This window comes from Vicugna pacos, chromosome 18 (assembly GCF_048564905.1).
Source record: "Vicugna pacos chromosome 18, VicPac4, whole genome shotgun sequence".
Lineage (NCBI taxonomy): Eukaryota > Metazoa > Chordata > Mammalia > Artiodactyla > Camelidae > Vicugna > Vicugna pacos.
This window is the reverse complement of record NC_133004.1, coordinates 8,055,362-8,076,494: the sequence shown is the minus strand read 5'-3', so window position 1 is coordinate 8,076,494 and position 21,133 is coordinate 8,055,362.

Genomic DNA, 21,133 nt, shown 5'->3' with positions numbered 1-21,133 from the left:
CCTTCAAGCTAGGTGAAGGACGGCTTTCACACACACTTATCTCTGAGAACTGAGCATGTGGAGAGACGTTCGTTCATCCAGCACAAAGGGAACGGGTTGCAGGAGAAACACTTACTCTGTGTTCTCAGTCTGTTTCCTAGTGCCGGGTTGAAGTGCCTGCCGTTTTCACTGTAAAACCGAGTTGGGGCTTGTACCTCCCCATATATATGTATGGATTGGAGTTTGCAACTGAAAAGAAACTTTGTGTTCCCTTCAAGCTAGGTGAAGGACGGCTTTCACACACACTTATCTCTGAGATCTGAGCATGTGGAGAGACGTTCGTTCATCCAGCACAAAGGGAACGGGTTGCAGGAGAAACAATTACTCTGGGTTCTCAGTCTGTTTCCAATTGCCGGTTTGAAGTTCCTGCAGTTTTCACTGTAAAACCGAGTTGGGGCTTGTACCTCCCCATATATATGTATGGAGTAGAGTTTGCAACTGAAAAGAAACTTTGTGTTCCCTTCAAGCTAGGTGAAGTACGGCTTTCACACACACTTATCTCTGAGAACTGAGCATGTGGAGAGACGTTCGTTCATCCAGCACAAAGGGAACGGGTTGCAGGAGAAACACTTACTCTGTGTTCTCAGTCTGTTTCCTAGTGCCGGTTTGAAGTGCCTGCCGTTTCCACTGTAAAACCGAGTTGGGGCTTGTACCTCCCCATATATATGTATGGAGTGGAGTTTGCAACTGAAAAGAAACTTTGTGTTCCCTTCAAGCTAGGTGAAGGACGGCTTTCACACACACTTATCTCTGAGAACTGAGCATTTGGAGAGACGTTCGTTCATCCAGCACAAAGGGAACTGGTTGCAGGTGAAACACTTCCTCTGGGTTCTCAGTCTGTTTCCTAGTGCCGGTTTGAAGTGCCTGCCGTTTTCACTGTAAAACCGATTTGGGGCTTGTACCTCCCCATATATATGTATGGAGTGGAGTTTGCAACTGAAAAGAAACTTTGTGTTCCCTTCAAGCTAGGTGAGGGACGGCTTTCACACACACTTATCTCTGAGAACTGAGCATGTGGAGAGACGTTCGTTCATCCAGCACAAAGGGAACGGGTTGCAGGAGAAACACTTACTCTGTGTTCTCAGTCTGTTTCCTAGTGCCGGTTTGAAGTGCCTGCCGTTTTCACTGTAAAACCGAGTTGTGGCTTGTACCTCCCCATATATATGTATGGAGTGGAGTTTGCAACTGAAAAGAAACTTTGTGTTTCCTTCAAGCTAGGTGAAGGACGGCTTTCACACACACTTATCTCTGAGAACTGAGCATGTGGAGAGACGTTCGTTCATCCAGCACAAAGGGAACGCGTTGCAGGAGAAACACTTACTCTGGGTTCTCAGTCTGTTTCCAATTGCCGGTTTGAAGTTCCTGAAGTTTTCACTGTAAAACCGAGTTGCGGCTTGTACCTCCCCATATATATGTATGGAGTGGAGTTTGTAACTGAAAAGAAACTTTGTGTTCCCTTCAAGCTAGGTGAAGGACGGCTTTCACACACACTTATCTCTGAGAACTGAGCATGTGGAGAGACGTTCGTTCATCCAGCACAAAGGGAACGGGTTGCAGGAGAAACACTTACTCTGTGTTCTCAGTCTGTTACCTAGTGCCAGGTTGAAGTGCCTGCCGTTTTCACTGTAAAACCGAGTTGGGGCTTGTACCTCCCCATATATATGTATGGAGTGGAGTTTGCAACTGAAAAGAAACTTTGTGTTCCCTTCAAGATAGGTGAAGGACGGCTTTCACACACACTTCTCTCTGAGAACTGAGCATGTGGAGAGACGTTCGTTCATCCAGCACAAAGGGAACGCGTTGCAGGAGAAACACTTACTCTGGGTTCTCAGTCTGTTTCCAATTGCCGGTTTGAAGTTCCTGCAGTTTTCACTGTAAAACCGAGTTGCGGCTTGTACCTCCCCATATATATGTATGGAGTGGAGTTTGCAACTGAAAAGAAACTTTGTGTTCCCTTCAAGCTAGGTGAAGGACGGCTTTCACACACACTTATCTCTGAGAACTGAGCATGTGGAGAGACGTTCGTTCATCCAGCACAAAGGGAACGCGTTGCAGGAGAAACACTTACTCTGGGTTCTCAGTCTGTTTCCAATTGCCGGTTTGAAGTTCCTGCAGTTTTCACTGTAAAACCGAGTTGCGGCTTGTACCTCCCCATATATATGTATGGAGTGGAGTTTGCAACTGAAAAGAATCTTTGTGTTCCCTTCAAGCTAGGTGAAGGACGGCTTTCACACACACTTATCTCTGAGAACTGAGCATGTGGAGAGACGTTCGTTCATCCAGCACAAAGGGAACGGGTTGCAGGAGAAACACTTACTCTGGGTTCTCAGTCTGTTTCCTAGTGCCGGTTTGAAGTGCCTGCCGTTTTCACTGTAAAACCGAGTTGGGGCTTGTACCTCCCCATATATATGTATGGAGTGGAGTTTGCAACTGAAAAGAAACTTTGTGTTCCCTTCAAGCTAGGTGAAGGACGGCTTTCACACACACTAATCTCTGAGATCTGAGCATGTGGAGAGACGTTCGTTCATCCAGCAAAAAGGAACGGGTTGCAGGACAAACACTTACTCTGTGTTCTCAGTCTGTTTCCTAGTGCCGTTTTGAAGTGCCTGCCGTTTTCACTGTAAAACTGTGTTGGGGCTTGTACCTCCCCATATATATGTATGGAGTGGAGTTTGCAACTGAAAAGAAACTTTGTGTTCCCTTCAAGCTAGGTGAAGGACGGCTTTCACACACACTTATCCCTGAGAACTGAGCATGTGGAGAGACGTTCGTTCATCCAGCACAATTGGAACGCGTTGCAGGAGAAACACTTACTCTGGGTTCTCAGTCTGTTTCCAATTGCCGGTTTGAAGTTCCTGCAGTTTTCACTGTAAAACCGAGTTGCGGCTTGTACCTCCCCATATATATGTATGGAGTGGAGTTTGCAACTGAAAAGAAACTTTGTGTTCCCTTCAAGCTAGGTGAAGGACGGCTTTCACACACACTTATCTCTGAGAACTGAGCATGTGGAGAGACGTTCGTTCATCCAGCACAAAGGGAACGGGTTGCAGGAGAAACACTTACTCTGGGTTCTCAGTCTGTTTCCTAGTGCCGGTTTGAAGTGCCTGCCGTTTTCACTGTAAAACCGAGTTGCGGCTTGTACCTCCCCATATATATGTATGGAGTGGAGTTTGCAACTGAAAAGAAACTTTGTGTTCCCTTCAAGCTAGGTGAAGGACGGCTTTCACACACACTTATCCCTGAGAACTGAGCATGTGGAGAGACGTTCGTTCATCCAGCACAAAGGGAACGCGTTGCAGGAGAAACACTTACTCTGGGTTCTCAGTCTGTTTCCTAGTGCCGGGTTGAAGTGCCTGCCGTTTTCACTGTAAAACCGAGTTGGGGCTTGTACCTCCCCATATATATGTATGGAGTGGAGTTTGCAACTGAAAAGAAACTTTGTGTTTCCTTCAAGCTAGGTGAAGGACGGCTTTCACACACACTTATCTCTGAGAACTGAGCATGTGGAGAGACGTTCGTTCATCCAGCACAAAGGGAACGCGTTGCAGGAGAAACACTTACTCTGGGTTCTCAGTCTGTTTCCAATTGCCGGTTTGAAGTTCCTGAAGTTTTCACTGTAAAACCGAGTTGCGGCTTGTACCTCCCCATATATATGTATGGAGTGGAGTTTGTAACTGAAAAGAAACTTTGTGTTCCCTTCAAGCTAGGTGAAGGACGGCTTTCACACACACTTATCTCTGAGAACTGAGCATGTGGAGAGACGTTCGTTCATCCAGCACAAAGGGAACGGGTTGCAGGAGAAACACTTACTCTGTGTTCTCAGTCTGTTACCTAGTGCCAGGTTGAAGTGCCTGCCGTTTTCACTGTAAAACCGAGTTGGGGCTTGTACCTCCCCATATATATGTATGGAGTGGAGTTTGCAACTGAAAAGAAACTTTGTGTTCCCTTCAAGATAGGTGAAGGACGGCTTTCACACACACTTCTCTCTGAGAACTGAGCATGTGGAGAGACGTTCGTTCATCCAGCACAAAGGGAACGCGTTGCAGGAGAAACACTTACTCTGGGTTCTCAGTCTGTTTCCAATTGCCGGTTTGAAGTTCCTGCAGTTTTCACTGTAAAACCGAGTTGCGGCTTGTACCTCCCCATATATATGTATGGAGTGGAGTTTGCAACTGAAAAGAAACTTTGTGTTCCCTTCAAGCTAGGTGAAGGACGGCTTTCACACACACTTATCTCTGAGAACTGAGCATGTGGAGAGACGTTCGTTCATCCAGCACAAAGGGAACGCGTTGCAGGAGAAACACTTACTCTGGGTTCTCAGTCTGTTTCCAATTGCCGGTTTGAAGTTCCTGCAGTTTTCACTGTAAAACCGAGTTGCGGCTTGTACCTCCCCATATATATGTATGGAGTGGAGTTTGCAACTGAAAAGAATCTTTGTGTTCCCTTCAAGCTAGGTGAAGGACGGCTTTCACACACACTTATCTCTGAGAACTGAGCATGTGGAGAGACGTTCGTTCATCCAGCACAAAGGGAACGGGTTGCAGGAGAAACACTTACTCTGGGTTCTCAGTCTGTTTCCTAGTGCCGGTTTGAAGTGCCTGCCGTTTTCACTGTAAAACCGAGTTGGGGCTTGTACCTCCCCATATATATGTATGGAGTGGAGTTTGCAACTGAAAAGAAACTTTGTGTTCCCTTCAAGCTAGGTGAAGGACGGCTTTCACACACACTAATCTCTGAGATCTGAGCATGTGGAGAGACGTTCGTTCATCCAGCAAAAAGGAACGGGTTGCAGGACAAACACTTACTCTGTGTTCTCAGTCTGTTTCCTAGTGCCGTTTTGAAGTGCCTGCCGTTTTCACTGTAAAACTGTGTTGGGGCTTGTACCTCCCCATATATATGTATGGAGTGGAGTTTGCAACTGAAAAGAAACTTTGTGTTCCCTTCAAGCTAGGTGAAGGACGGCTTTCACACACACTTATCCCTGAGAACTGAGCATGTGGAGAGACGTTCGTTCATCCAGCACAATTGGAACGCGTTGCAGGAGAAACACTTACTCTGGGTTCTCAGTCTGTTTCCAATTGCCGGTTTGAAGTTCCTGCAGTTTTCACTGTAAAACCGAGTTGCGGCTTGTACCTCCCCATATATATGTATGGAGTGGAGTTTGCAACTGAAAAGAAACTTTGTGTTCCCTTCAAGCTAGGTGAAGGACGGCTTTCACACACACTTATCTCTGAGAACTGAGCATGTGGAGAGACGTTCGTTCATCCAGCACAAAGGGAACGGGTTGCAGGAGAAACACTTACTCTGGGTTCTCAGTCTGTTTCCTAGTGCCGGTTTGAAGTGCCTGCCGTTTTCACTGTAAAACCGAGTTGCGGCTTGTACCTCCCCATATATATGTATGGAGTGGAGTTTGCAACTGAAAAGAAACTTTGTGTTCCCTTCAAGCTAGGTGAAGGACGGCTTTCACACACACTTATCCCTGAGAACTGAGCATGTGGAGAGACGTTCGTTCATCCAGCACAAAGGGAACGCGTTGCAGGAGAAACACTTACTCTGGGTTCTCAGTCTGTTTCCTAGTGCCGGGTTGAAGTGCCTGCCGTTTTCACTGTAAAACCGAGTTGGGGCTTGTACCTCCCCATATATATGTATGGAGTGGAGTTTGCAACTGAAAAGAAACTTTGTGTTCCCTTCAAGCTAGGTGAAGGACGGCTTTCACACACACATATCTCTGAGAACTGAGCATGTGGAGAGACGTTCGTTCATCCAGCACAAAGGGAACGGGTTGCAGGAGAAACACTTACTCTGTGTTCTCAGTCTGTTTCCTAGTGCCGGTTTGAAGTGCCTGCCGTTTTCACTGTAAAACCGAGTTGGGGCTTGTACCTCCCCATATATATGTATGGAGTGGAGTTTGCAACTGAAAAGAAACTTTGTGTTCCCTTCAAGCTAGGTGAAGGACGGCTTTCACACACACTTATCTCTGAGAAATGAGCATGTGGAGAGACGTTCGTTCATCCAGCACAAAGGGAACGCGTTGCAGGAGAAACACTTACTCTGGGTTCTCAGTCTGTTTCCAATTGCCGGTTTGAAGTTCCTGCAGTTTTCACTGTAAAACCGAGTTGGGGCTTGTACCTCCCCATATATATGTATGGAGTGGAGTTTGCAACTGAAAAGAAACTTTGTGTTCCCTTCAAGCTAGGTGAAGGACGGCTTTCACACACACTTATCTCTGAGAACTGAGCATGTGGAGAGACGTTCGTTCATCCAGCACAAAGAGAACGGGTTGCAGGAGAAACACTTACTCTGGGTTCTCAGTCTGTTTCCAATTGCCGGTTTGAAGTTCCTGCAGTTTTCACTGTAAAACCGAGTTGCGGCTTGTACCTCCCCATATATATGTATGGAGTGGAGTTTGCAACTGAAAAGAAACTTTGTGTTCCCTTCAAGCTAGGTGAAGGACGGCTTTCACACACACTTATCTCTGAGAACTGAGCATGTGGAGAGACGTTCGTTCATCCAGCACAAAGGGAACGGGTTGCAGGAGAAACACTTACTCTGGGTTCTCAGTCTGTTTCCTAGTGCCGGTTTGAAGTGCCTGCCGTTTCCACTGTAAAACCGAGTTGGGGCTTGTACCTCCCCATATATATGTATGGAGTGGAGTTTGCAACTGAAAAGAAACTTTGTGTTCCCTTCAATCTAGGTGAAGGACGGCTTTAACACACACTTATCTCTGAGAACTGAGCATTTGGAGAGACGTTCGTTCATCCAGCACAAAGGGAACGGGTTGCAGGTGAAACACTTCCTCTGGGTTCTCAGTCTGTTTCCTAGTGCCGGTTTGAAGTGCCTGCCGTTTTCACTGTAAAACCGATTTGGGGCTTGTACCTCCCCATATATACGTATGGAGTGGAGTTTGCAACTGAAAAGAAACTTTGTGTTCCCTTCAAGCTAGGTGAAGGACGGCTTTCACACACACTTATCTCTGAGAACTGAGCATGTGGAGAGACGTTCGTTCATCCAGCACAAAGGGAACGCGTTGCAGGAGAAACACTTACTCTGGGTTCTCAGTCTGTTTCCAATTGCCGGTTTGAAGTTCCTGCAGTTTTCACTGTAAAACCGAGTTGCGGCTTGTACCTCCCCATATATATGTATGGAGTGGAGTTTGCAACTGAAAAGAAACTTTGTGTTCCCTTCAAGCTAGGTGAAGGACGGCTTTCACACACACTTATCTCTGAGAACTGAGCATGTGGAGAGACGTTCGTTCATCCAGCACAAAGGGAACGGGTTGCAGGAGAAACACTTACTCTGGGTTCTCAGTCTGTTTCCTAGTGCCGGTTTGAAGTGCCTGCCGTTTTCACTGTAAAACCGAGTTGGGGCTTGTACCTCCCCATATATATGTATGGAGTGGAGTTTGCAACTGAAAAGAAACTTTGTGTTCCCTTCAAGCTAGGTGAAGGACGGCTTTCACACACACATATCTCTGAGAACTGAGCATGTGGAGAGACGTTCGTTCATCCAGCACAAAGTGAACGGGTTGCAGGAGAAACACTTACTCTGTGTTCTCAGTCTGTTTCCTAGTGCCGGGTTGAAGTGCCTGCCGTTTTCACTGTAAAACCGAGTTGGGGCTTGTACCTCCCCATATGTATGTATGGAGTGGAGTTTGCAACTGAAAAGAAACTTTGTGTTCCCTTCAAGCTAGGTGAAGGACGGCTTTCACACACACTTATCTCTGAGAAATGAGCATGTGGAGAGACGGTCGTTCATCCAGCACAAAGGGAACGCATTGTAGGAGAAACACTTACTCTGGGTTCTCAGTCTGTTTCCAATTGCCGGTTTGAAGTTCCTGCAGTTTTCACTGTAAAACCGAGTTGCGGCTTGTACCTCCCCATATATATGTATGGAGTGGAGTTTGCAACTGAAAAGAAACTTTGTGTTCCCTTCAAGCTAGGTGAAGGACGGCTTTCACACACACTTATCTCTGAGAACTGAGCATGTGGAGAGACGTTCGTTCATCCAGCACAAAGGGAACGGTTTGCAGGAGAAACACTTACTCTGTGTTCTCAGTCTGTTTCCTAGTGCCGGTTTGAAGTGCCTGCCGTTTCCACTGTTAAACCGAGTTGGGGCTTGTACCTCCCCATATATATGTATGGAGTGGAGTTTGCAACTGAAAAGAAACTTTGTGTTCCCTTCAAGCTAGGTGAAGGACGGCTTTCACACACACTTATCTCTGAGAACTGAGCATGTGGAGAGACGTTCGTTCATCCAGCACAAAGGGAACGGGTTGCAGGAGAAACACTTACTCTGGGTTCTCAGTCTGTTTCCAATTGCCGGTTTGAAGTTCCTGCAGTTTTCACTGTAAAACCGAGTTGCGGCTTGTACCTCCCCATATATATGTATGGAGTGGAGTTTGCAACTGAAAAGAAACTTTGTGTTCCCTTCAAGCTAGGTGAAGGACGGCTTTCACACACACTTATCTCTGAGAACTGAGCATGTGGAGAGACGTTCGTTCATCCAGCACAAAGGGAACGGGTTGCAGGAGAAACACTTACTCTGTTTTCTCAGTCTGTTTCCTAGTGCCGGTTTGAAGTGCCTGCCGTTTCCACTGTAAAACCGAGTTGGGGCTTGTACCTCCCCATATATATGTATGGAGTGGAGTTTGCAACTGAAAAGAAACTTTGTGTTCCCTTCAAGCTAGGTGAAGGACGGCTTTCACACACACTTATCTCTGAGAACTGAGCATTTGGAGAGACGTTCGTTCATCCAGCACAAAGGGAACGGGTTGCAGGTGAAACACTTCCTCTGGGTTCTCAGTCTGTTTCCTAGTGCCGGTTTGAAGTGCCTGCCGTTTTCACTGTAAAACCGATTTGGGGCTTGTACCTCCCCATATATATGTATGGAGTGGAGTTTGCAACTGAAAAGAAACTTTGTGTTCCCTTCAAGCTAGGTGAAGGACGGCTTTCACACACACTTCTCTCTGAGAACTGAGCATCTGTAGAGACGTTCGTTCATCCAGCACAAAGGGAACGGGTTGCAGGAGAAACACTTACTCTGGGTTCTCAGTCTGTTTCCTAGTGCCGGTTTGAAGTGCCTGCCGTTTTCACTGTAATACCGAGTTGCGGCTTGTACCTCCCCACATATATGTATGGAGTGGAGTTTGCAACTGAAAAGAAACTTTGTGTTCCCTTCAAGCTAGGTGAAGGACGGCTTTCACACACACTTCTCTCTGAGAACTGAGCATGTGGAGAGACGTTCGTTCATCCAGCACAAAGGGAACGGGTTGCAGGAGAAACACTTACTCTGTGTTCTCAGTCTGTTTCCTAGTGCCGGTTTGAAGTGCCTGCCGTTTTCACTGTAAAACCGAGTTGCGGCTTGTACCTCCCCATATATATGTATGGAGTGGAGTTTGCAACTGAAAAGAAACTTTGTGTTCCCTTCAAGCTAGGTGAAGGACGGCTTTCACACACACTTCTCTCTGAGAACTGAGCATGTGGAGAGACGTTCGTTCATCCAGCACAAAGGGAACGGGTTGCAGGGGAAACGCTTACTCTGGGTTCTCAGTCTGTTTCCAATTGCCGGTTTGGATTGCCTGCAGTTTTCACTGTAAAACCGAGTTGGGGCTTGTACCTCCCCATATATATGTATGGAGTGGAGTTTGCAACTGAAAAGAAACTTTGTGTTCCCTTCAAGCTAGGTGAAGGACGGCTTTCACACACACTTATCTCTGAGAACTGAGCATGTGGAGAAACGTTCGTTCATCCAGCACAAAGGGAACGGGTTGCAGGAGAAACACTTACTCTGTGATCTCAGTCTGTTTCCTAGTGCCGGTTTGAAGTGCCTGCCGTTTTCACTGTAAAACCGAGTTGCGGCTTGTACCTCCCCATATATATGTATGGAGTGGAGTTTGCAACTGAAAAGAAACTTTGTGTTCCCTTCAAGCTATGTGAAGGACGGCTTTCACGCACACTTCTCTCTGAGAACTGAGCATGTGGAGAGACGTTCGTTCATCCAGCACAAAGGGAACGGGTTGCAGGAGAAACACTTACTCTGGGTTCTCAGTCTGTTTCCAATTGCCGGTTTGAAGTGCCTGCCGTTTTCACTGTAAAACCGAGTTGCGGCTTGTACCTCCCCATATATATGTATGGAGTGGAGTTTGCAACTGAAAAGTAACTATGTGTTCCCTTCAAGCTAGGTGAAGGACGGCTTTCACACACACTTCTCTCTGAGAACTGAGCATGTGGAGAGACGTTCGTTCATCCAGCACAAAGGGAACGGGTTGCAGGAGAAACACTTACTCTGGGTTCTCAGTCTGTTTCCAATTGCCGGTTTGGATTGCCTGCAGTTTTCACTGTAAAACCGAGTTGGGGCTTGTACCTCCCCATATATATGTATGGAGTGGAGTTTGCAACTGAAAAGAAACTTTGTGTTCCCTTCAAGCTAGGTGAAGGACGGCTTTCACACACACTTCTCTCTGAGAACTGAGCATGTGGAGAGACGTTCGTTCATCCAGCACAAAGGGAACGGGTTGCAGGAGAAACACTTACTCTGGGTTCTCAGTCTGTTTCCTAGTGCCGGTTTGAAGTTCCTGCATTTTCACTGTAAAACCGAGTTGCGGCTTGTACCTCCCCATATATATGTATGGAGTGGAGTTTGCAACTGAAAAGAAACTTTGTGTTCCCTTCAAGCTAGGTGAAGGACGGCTTTCACACACACTTCTCTCTGAGAACTGAGCATGTGGAGAGACGTTCGTTCATCCAGCACAAAGGGAACGGGTTGCAGGAGAAACACTTACTCTGGGTTCTCAGTCTGTTTCCAATTGCCGGTTTGGATTGCCTGCAGTTTTCACTGTAAAACCGAGTTGCGGCTTGTACCTCCCCATATATATGTATGGAGTGGAGTTTGCAACTGAAAAGAAACTTTGTGTTCCCTTCAAGCTAGGTGAAGGACGGCTTTCACACACACTTCTCTCTGAGAACTGAGCATGTGGAGAGACGTTCGTTCATCCAGCACAAAGGGAACGGGTTGCAGGAGAAACACTTACTCTGGGTTCTCAGTCTGTTTCCAATTGCCGGTTTGGATTGCCTGCAGTTTTCACTGTAAAACCGAGTTACGGCTTGTACCTCCCCATATATATGTATGGAGTGGAGTTTGCAACTGAAAAGAAACTTTGTGTTCCCTTCAAGGTAGGTGAAGGACGGCTTTCACACACACTTCTCTCTGAGAACTGAGCATGTGGAGAGACGTTCGTTCATCCAGCACAAAGGGAACGGGTTGCAGGAGAAACACTTACTCTGGGTTCTCAGTCTGTTTCCAATTGCCGGTTTGGATTGCCTGCAGTTTTCACTGTAAAACCGAGTTGGGGCTTGTACCTCCCCATGTATATGTATGGAGTGGAGTTTGCAACTGAAAAGAAACTTTGTGTTCCCTTCAAGCTTGGTGAAGGACGGCATTCACACACACTTATCTCTGAGAACTGAGCATGTGGAGAGACGTTCGTTCATCCAGCACAAAGGGAACGGGTTGCAGGAGAAACATTTACTCTGGGTTCTCAGTCTGTTTCCTAGTGCCGGTTTGAAGTGCCTGCCGTTTTCACTGTAATACCGAGTTGCGGCTTGTACCTCCCCATATATATGTATGGAGTGGAGTTTGCAACTGAAAAGAAACTTTGTGTTCCCTTCAAGCTAGGTGAAGGACGGCTTTCACACACACTTCTCTCTGAGAACTGAGCATGTGGAGAGACGTTCGTTCATCCAGCACAAAGGGAACGGGTTGCAGGAGAAACACTTACTCTGGGTTCTCAGTCTGTTTCCAATTGCCGGTTTGGATTGCCTGCAGTTTTCACTGTAAAACCGAGTTGGGGCTTGTACCTCCCCATATATATGTATGGAGTGGAGTTTGCAACTGAAAAGAAACTTTGTGTTCCCTTCAAGCTAGGTGAAGGACGGCTTTCACACACACTTATCTCTGAGAACTGAGCATGTGGAGAAACTTTCGTTCATCCAGCACAAAGGGAACGGGTTGCAGGAGAAACACTTACTCTGGGTTCTCAGTCTGTTTCCTAGTGCCGGTTTGAAGTGCCCGCCGTTTTCACTGTAAAACCGAGTTGTGGCTTGTACCTCCCCATATATATTTATGTAGTGGAGTTTGCAACTGAAAAGAAACTTTGTGTTCCTTTCAAGCTAGGTGAAGGACGGCTTTCACACACACTTATCTCTGAGAACTGAGCATGTGGAGAGACGTTCGTTCATCCAGCACAAAGGGAACGCGTTGCAGGAGAAACACTTACTCTGGGTTCTCAGTCTGTTTCCAATTGCCGGTTTGAAGTTCCTGCAGTTTTCACTGTAAAACCGAGTTGCGGCTTGTACCTCCACATATATATGTATGGAGTGGAGTTTGCAACTGAAAAGAAACTTTGTGTTCCCTTCAAGCTAGGTGAAGGACGGCTTTCACACACACTTATCTCTGAGAACTGAGCATGTGGAGAGACGTTCGTTCATCCAGCACAAAGGGAACGGTTTGCAGGAGAAACACTTACTCTGGGTTCTCAGTCTGTTTCCAATTGCCGGTTTGGATTGCCTGCAGTTTTCACTGTAAAACCGAGTTGGGGCTTGTACCTCCCCATATATATGTATGGAGTGGAGTTTGCAACTGAAAAGAAACTTTGTGTTCCCTTCAAGCTAGGTGAAGGACGGCTTTCACACACACTTCTCTCTGAGAACTGAGCATGTGGAGAGACGTTCGTTCATCCAGCACAAAGGGAACGGGTTGCAGGAGAAACACTTACTCTGGGTTCTCAGTCTCTTTCCTAGTGCCGGTTTGAAGTTCCTGCATTTTCACTGTAAAACCGAGTTGCGGCTTGTACCTCCCCATATATATGTATGGAGTGGAGTTTGCAACTGAAAAGAAACTTTGTGTTCCCTTCAAGCTAGGTGAAGGACGGCTTTCACACACACTTCTCTCTGAGAACTGAGCATGTGGAGAGACGTTCGTTCATCCAGCACAAAGGGAACGGGTTGCAGGAGAAACACTTACTCTGGGTTCTCAGTCTGTTTCCAATTGCCGGTTTGGATTGCCTGCAGTTTTCACTGTAAAACCGAGTTGCGGCTTGTACCTCCCCATATATATGTATGGAGTGGAGTTTGCAACTGAAAAGAAACTTTGTGTTCCCTTCAAGCTAGGTGAAGGACGGCTTTCACACACACTTCTCTCTGAGAACTGAGCATGTGGAGAGACGTTCGTTCATCCAGCACAAAGGGAACGGGTTGCAGGAGAAACACTTACTCTGGGTTCTCAGTCTGTTTCCAATTGCCGGTTTGGATTGCCTGCAGTTTTCACTGTAAAACCGAGTTGGGGCTTGTACCTCCCCATGTATATGTATGGAGTGGAGTTTGCAACTGAAAAGAAACTTTGTGTTCCCTTCAAGCTTGGTGAAGGACGGCTTTCACACACACTTATCTCTGAGAACTGAGCATGTGGAGAGACGTTCGTACATCCAGCACAAAGGGAACGGGTTGCAGGAGAAACATTTACTCTGGGTTCTCAGTCTGTTTCCTAGTGCCGGTTTGAAGTGCCTGCCGTTTTCACTGTAATACCGAGTTGCGGCTTGTACCTCCCCATATATATGTATGGAGTGGAGTTTGCAACTGAAAAGAAACTTTGTGTTCCCTTCAAGCTAGGTGAAGGACGGCTTTCACACACACTTCTCTCTGAGAACTGAGCATGTGGAGAGACGTTCGTTCATCCAGCACAAAGGGAACGGGTTGCAGGAGAAACACTTACTCTGGGTTCTCAGTCTGTTTCCAATTGCCGGTTTGGATTGCCTGCAGTTTTCACTGTAAAACCGAGTTGGGGCTTGTACCTCCCCATATATATGTATGGAGTGGAGTTTGCAACTGAAAAGAAACTTTGTGTTCCCTTCAAGCTAGGTGAAGGACGGCTTTCACACACACTTATCTCTGAGAACTGAGCATGTGGAGAAACGTTCGTTCATCCAGCACAAAAGGAACGGGTTGCAGGAGAAACACTTACTCTGGGTTCTCAGTCTGTTTCCTAGTGCCGGTTTGAAGTGCCCGCCGTTTTCACTGTAAAACCGAGTTGTGGCTTGTACCTCCCCATATATATGTATGTAGTGGAGTTTGCAACTGAAAAGAAACTTTGTGTTCCCTTCAAGCTAGGTGAAGGACGGCTTTCACACACACTTATCTCTGAGAACTGAGCATGTGGAGAGACGTTCGTTCATCCAGCACAAAGGGAACGCGTTGCAGGAGAAACACTTACTCTGGGTTCTCAGTCTGTTTCCAATTGCCGGTTTGAAGTTCCTGCAGTTTTCACTGTAAAACCGAGTTGCGGCTTGTACCTCCACATATATATGTATGGAGTGGAGTTCGCAACTGAAAAGAAACTTTGTGTTCCCTTCAAGCTAGGTGAAGGACGGCTTTCACACACACTTATCTCTGAGAACTGAGCATGTGGAGAGACGTTCGTTCATCCAGCACAAAGGGAACGGGTTGCAGGAGAAACACTTACTCTGGGTTCTCAGTCTGTTTCCTAGTGCCGGTTTGAAGTGCCTGCCGTTTTCACTGTAAAACCGAGTTGGGGCTTGTACCTCCCCATATATATGTATGGAGTGGAGTTTGCAACTGAAAAGAAACTTTGTGTTCCCTTCAAGCTAGGTGAAGGACGGCTTTCACACACACTTATCTCTGAGAACTGAGCATGTGGAGAGACGTTCGTTCATCCAGCACAAAGGGAACGGGTTGCAGGTGAAACACTTCCTCTGGGTTCTCAGTCTATTTCCTAGTGCCGGTTTGAAGTGCCTGCCGTTTTCACTGTAAAACCGAGTTGGGGTTTGTACCTCCCCATATATATGTATGGAGTGGAGTTTGCAACTGAAAAGAAACTTTGTGTTCCCTTCAAGCTAGGTGAAGGACGGCTTTCACACACACTTCTCTCTGAGAACTGAGCATGTGGAGAGACGTTCGTTCATCCAGCACAAAGGGAACGGTTTGCAGGAGAAACACTTACTCTGGGTTCTCAGTCTGTTTCCAATTACCGGTTTGAAGTTCCTGCAGTTTTCACTGTAAAACCGAGTTGCGACTTGTACCTCCCCATATATATGTATGGAGTGGAGTTTGCAACTGAAAAGAAACTTTGTGTTCCCTTCAAGCTAGGTGAAGGACGGCTTTCACACACACTTCTCTCTGAGAACTGAGCATGTGGAGAGACGTTCGTTCATCCATGACAAAGGGAACGGGTTGCAGGAGAAACACTTACTCTGGGTTCTCAGTCTGTTTCCAATTGCCGGTTTGGATTGCCTGCAGTTTTCACTGTAAAACCGAGTTGCGGCTTGTACCTCCCCATATATATGTATGGAGTGGAGTTTGCAACTGAAAAGAAATTTTGTGTTCCCTTCAAGCTAGGTGAAGGACGGCTTTCACACACACTTCTCTCTGAGAACTGAGCATGTGGAGAGACGTTCGTTCATCCAGCACAAAGGGAACGGGTTGCAGGAGAAACACTTACTCTGGGTTCTCAGTCTGTTTCCAATTGCCGGTTTGGATTGCCTGCAGTTTTCACTGTAAAACCGAGTTGGGGCTTGTAACTCCCCATATATATGTATGGAGTGGAGTTTGCAACTGAAAAGAAACTTTGTGTTCCCTTCAAGCTAGGTGAAAGACGGCTTTCACACACACTTATCTCTGAGAACTGAGCATGTGGAGAAACGTTCGTTCATCCAGCACAAAGGGAACGGGTTGCAGGAGAAACACTTACTCTGGGTTCTCAGTCTGTTTCCTAGTGCCGGTTTGAAGTGCCTGCCGTTTTCACTGTAAAACCGTGTTGGGGCTTGTAATACCACATATATATGTATGGAGTGGAGTTTGCAACTGAAGAGAAACTTTGTGTTCCCTTCAAGCTATGTGAAAGACGGCTTTCACACACACTTACCTCTGAGAACTGAGCATGTGGAGAGACGTTCGTTCATCCAGCACAAAGGGAACGGGTTGCAGGAGAAACACTTACTCTGGGTTCTCAGTCTGTTTCCTAGTGCCGGTTTGAAGTGCCTGCCGTTTTCACTGTAAAACCGAGTTGCGGCTTGTACCTCCCCATATATATGTATGGAGTGGAGTTTGCAACTGAAAAGAAACTTTGTGTTCCCTTCAAGCTAGGTGAAGGACGGCTTTCACACACAATTCTCTCTGAGAACTGAGCATGTGGAGAGACGTTCGTTCATCCAGCACAAATGGAACGGGTTGCAGGAGAAACACTTACTCTGGGTTCTCGGTCTGTTTCCAATTGCCGGTTTGGATTGCCTGCAGTTTTCACTGTAAAACGGAGTTGGGGCTTGTACCTCCCCATATATATGTATGGAGTGGAGTTTGCAACTGAAAAGAAACTGTGTGTTCCCTTCAAGCTAGGTGAAGGACGGCTTTCACACACACTTCTCTCTGAGAACTGAGCATGTGGAGAGACGTTCGTTCATCCAGCACAAAGGGAACGGGTTGCAGGAGAAACACTTACTCTGGGTTCTCAGTCTGTTTCCTAGTGCCGGTTTGGATTGCCTGCCGTTTTCACTGTAAAACCGAGTTGCGGCTTGTACCTCCCCATATATATGTATGGAGTGGAGTTTGCAACTGAAAAGAAACTTTGTGTTCCCTTCAAGCTAGGTGAAGGACGGCTTTCACACACACTTCTCTCTGAGAACTGAGCATGTGGAGAGACGTTCGTTCATTCAGCACAAAGGGAACGGGTTGCAGGAGAAACGCTTACTCTGGGTTCTCAGTCTGTTTCCAATTGCCGGTTTGGATTGCCTGCAGTTTTCACTGTAAAACCGAGTTGGGGCTTGTACCTCCCCATATATATGTATGGAGTGGAGTTTGCAACTGAAAAGAAACTTTGTGTTCCCTTCAAGCTAGGTGAAGGACGGCTTTCACACACACTTATCTCTGAGAACTGAGCATGTGGAGAAACGTTCGTTCATCCAGCACAAAGGGAACGGGTTGCAGGAGAAACACTTACTCTGTGATCTCAGTCTGTTTCCTAGTGCCGGTTTGAAGTGCCTGCCGTTTTCACTGTAAAACCGAGTTGCGGCTTGTACCTCCCCATATATATGTATGGAGTGGAGTTTGCAACTGAAAAGAAACTTTGTGTTCCCTTCAAGCTATGTGAAGGACGGCTTTCACGCACACTTCTCTCTGAGAACTGAGCATGTGGAGAGACGTTCGTTCATCCAGCACAAAGGGAACGGGTTGCAGGAGAAACACTTACTCTGGGTTCTCAGTCTGTTTCCAATTGCCGGTTTTAAGTGCCTGCCGTTTTCACTGTAAAACCGAGTTGCGGCTTGTACCTCCCCATATATATGTATGGAGTGGAGTTTGCAACTGAAAAGAAACTATGTGTTCCCTTCAAGCTAGGTGAAGGACGGCTTTCACACACACTTATCTCTGAGAACTGAGCATGTGGAGAGACGTTCGTTCATCCGGCACAAAGGGAACGGGTTGCAGGAGAAACATTTACTCTGGGTTCTCAGTCTGTTTCCTAGTGCCGGTTTGAAGTGCCTGCCGTTTTCACTGTAATACCGAGTTGCGGCTTGTACCTCCCCATATATATGTATGGAGTGGAGTTTGCAACTGAAAAGAAACTTTGTGTTCCCTTCAAGCAAGGTGAAGGACGGCTTTCACACACACTTCTCTCTGAGAACTGAGCATGTGGAGAGACGTTCGTTCATCCAGCACAAAGGGAACGGGTTGCAGGAGAAACACTTACTCTGGGTTCTCTGTCTGTTTCCAATTGCCGGTTTGGACTGCCTGCAGTTTTCACTGTAAAACCGAGTTGGGGCTTGTACCTCCCCATATATATGTATGGAGTGGAGTTTGCAACTGAAAAGAAACTTTGTGTTCCCTTCAAGCTAGGTGAAGGACGGCTTTCACACATACTTATCTCTGAGAACTGAGCATGTGGAGAAACGTTCGTTCATCCAGCACAAAGGGAACGGGTTGCAGGAGAAACACTTACTCTGGGTTCTCAGTCTGTTTCCTAGTGCCGGTTTGAAGTGCCGCCGTTTTCACTGTAAAACCGAGTTGTGGCTTGTACCTCCCCATATATATGTATGGAGTGGAGTTTGCAACTGAAAAGAAACTTTGTGTTCCCTTCAAGCTAGGTGAAGGACGGCTTTCACACACACTTATCTCTGAGAACTGAGCATGTGGAGAGACGTTCGTTCATCCAGCAAAAAGGAACGGGTTGCAGGAGAAACACTTACTCTGTGTTCTCAGTCTGTTTCCTAGTGCCGGTTTGAAGTGCCTGCCGTTTTCACTGTAAAACCGAGTTGGGGCTTGTACCACCCCATATATATATATGGAGTGGAGTTTGCAACTGAAAAGAAACTTTGTGTTCCCTTCAAGCTAGGTGAAGGACGGCTTTCACACACACTTCTCTCTGAGAACTGAGCATGTGGAGAGACGTTCGTTCATCCAGCAAAAAGGGAACGGGTTGCAGGAGAAACACTTACTCTGGGTTCTCAGTCTGTTTCCTAGTGCCGGTTTGAAGTGCCTGCCGTTTTCACTGTAAAACCGAGTTGGGGCTTGTACCTCCCCATATATATGTATGGAGTGGAGTTTGCAACTGAAAAGAAACTTTGTGTTCCCTTCAAGCTAGTTGAAGGACGGCTTTCACACACACTTCTCTCTGAGGACTGAGCATGTGGAGAGACGTTCGTTCATCCAGCACAAAGGGAACGGGTTGCAGGAGAAACACTTACTCTGTGATCTAAGTCTGTTTCCTAGTGCCGGTTTGAAGTGCCTGCCGTTTTCACTGTAAAACCGAGTTGGGGCTTGTACCTCCCCATATATATGTATGGAGTGGAGTTTGCAACTGAAAAGAAACTTTGTGTTCCCTTCAAGCTATGTGAAGGACGGCTTTCACGCACACTTCTCTCTGAGAACTGAGCATGTGGAGAGACGTTCGTTCATCCAGCACAAAGGGAACGGGTTGCAGGAGAAACACTTACTCTGGGTTCTCAGTCTGTTTCCAATTGCCGGTTTTAAGTGCCTGCCGTTTTCACTGTAAAACCGAGTTGCGGCTTGTACCTCCCCATATATATGTATGGAGTGGAGTTTGCAACTGAAAAGAATCTATGTGTTCCCTTCAAGCTAGGTGAAGGACGGCTTTCACACACACTTATCTCTGAGAACTGAGCATGTGGAGAGACGTTCGTTCATCCAGCACAAAGGGAACGGGTTGCAGGAGAAACATTTACTCTGGGTTCTCAGTCTGTTTCCTAGTGCCGGTTTGAAGTGCCTGCCGTTTTCACTGTAATACCGAGTTGCGGCTTGTACCTCCCCATATATATGTATGGAGTGGAGTTTGCAACTGAAAAGAAACTTTGTGTTCCCTTCAAGCTAGGTGAAGGACGGCTTTCACACACACTTCTCTCTGAGAACTGAGCATGTGGAGAGACGTTCGTTCATCCAGCACAAAGGGAACGGGTTGCAGGAGAAACACTTACTCTGGGTTCTCAGTCTGTTTCCAATTGCCGGTTTGGACTGCCTGCAGTTTTCACTGTAAAACCGAGTTGGGGCTTGTACCTCCCCATATATATGTATGGAGTGGAGTTTGCAACTGAAAAGAAACTTTGTGTTCCCTTCAAGCTAGGTGAAGGACGGCTTTCACACACACTTATCTCTGAGAACTGAGCATGTGGAGAAACGTTCGTTCATCCAGCACAAAGGGAACGGGTTGCAGGAGAAACACTTACTCTGGGTTCTCAGTCTGTTTCCTAGTGCCGGTTTTAAGTGCCGCCGTTTTCACTGTAAAACCGAGTTGTGGCTTGTACCTCCCCATATATATGTATGGAGTGGAGTTTGCAACTGAAAAGAAACTTTGTGTTCCCTTCAAGATAGGTGAAGGACGGCTTTCACACACACTTATCTCTGAGAACTGAGCATGTGGAGAGACGTTCGTTCATCCAGTAAAAAGGAACGGGTTGCAGGAGAAACACTTACTCTGTGTTCTCAGTCTGTTTCCTAGTGCCGGTTTGAAGTGCCTGCCGTTTTCACTGTAAAACCGAGTTGGGGCTTGTACCACCCCATATATATATATGGAGTGGAGTTTGCAACTGAAAAGAAACTTTGTGTTCCCTTCAAGCTAGGTGAAGGACGGCTTTCACACACACTTCTCTCTGAGAACTGAGCATGTGGAGAGACGTTCGTTCATCCAGCAAAAAGGGAACGGGTTGCAGGAGAAACACTTACTCTGGGTTCTCAGTCTGTTTCCTAGTGCCGGTTTGAAGTGCCTGCCGTTTTCACTGTAAAACCGAGTTGGGGCTTGTACCTCCCCATATATATGTATGGAGTGGAGTTTGCAACTGAAAAGAAACTTTGTGTTCCCTTCAAGCTAGGTGAAGGACGGCTTTCACACACACTTATCTCTGAGAACTGAGCATGTGGAGAGACGTTCGTTCATCCAGCACAAAGGGAACGGGTTGCAGGAGAAACACTTACTCTGTGTTCTCAGTCTGTTTCCTAGTGCCGGTTTGAAGTGCCTGCCTTTTTCACTGTAAAACCGAGTTGCGGCTTGTACCTCCCCATATATATGTATGGAGTGGAGTTTGCAACTGAAAAGAAACTTTGTGTTCCCTTCAAGCTAGGTGAAGGACGGCTTTCACACACACTTCTCTCTGAGAACTGAGCATGTGGAGAGACGTTCGTTCATCCAGCACAAAGGGAACGGGTTGCAGGAGAAACACTTACTCTGGGTTCTCAGTCTGTTTCCAATTGCCGGTTTGAAGTGCCTGCCGTTTTCACTGTAAAACCGAGTTGGGGCTTGTACCTCCCCATATATATGTATGGAGTGGAGTTTGCAACTGAAAAGAAACTTTGTGTTCCCTTCAAGCTAGGTGAAGGACGGCTTTCACACACACTTATCTCTGAGAACTGAGCATGTGGAGAGACGTTCGTTCATCCAGCACAAAGGGAACGGGTTGCAGGAGAAACACTTACTCTGGGTTCTCAGTCTGTTTCCAATTGCCGGTTTGGATTGCCTGCAGTTTTCACTGTAAAACCGAGTTGGGGCTTGTACCTCCCCATATATATGTATGGAGTGGAGTTTG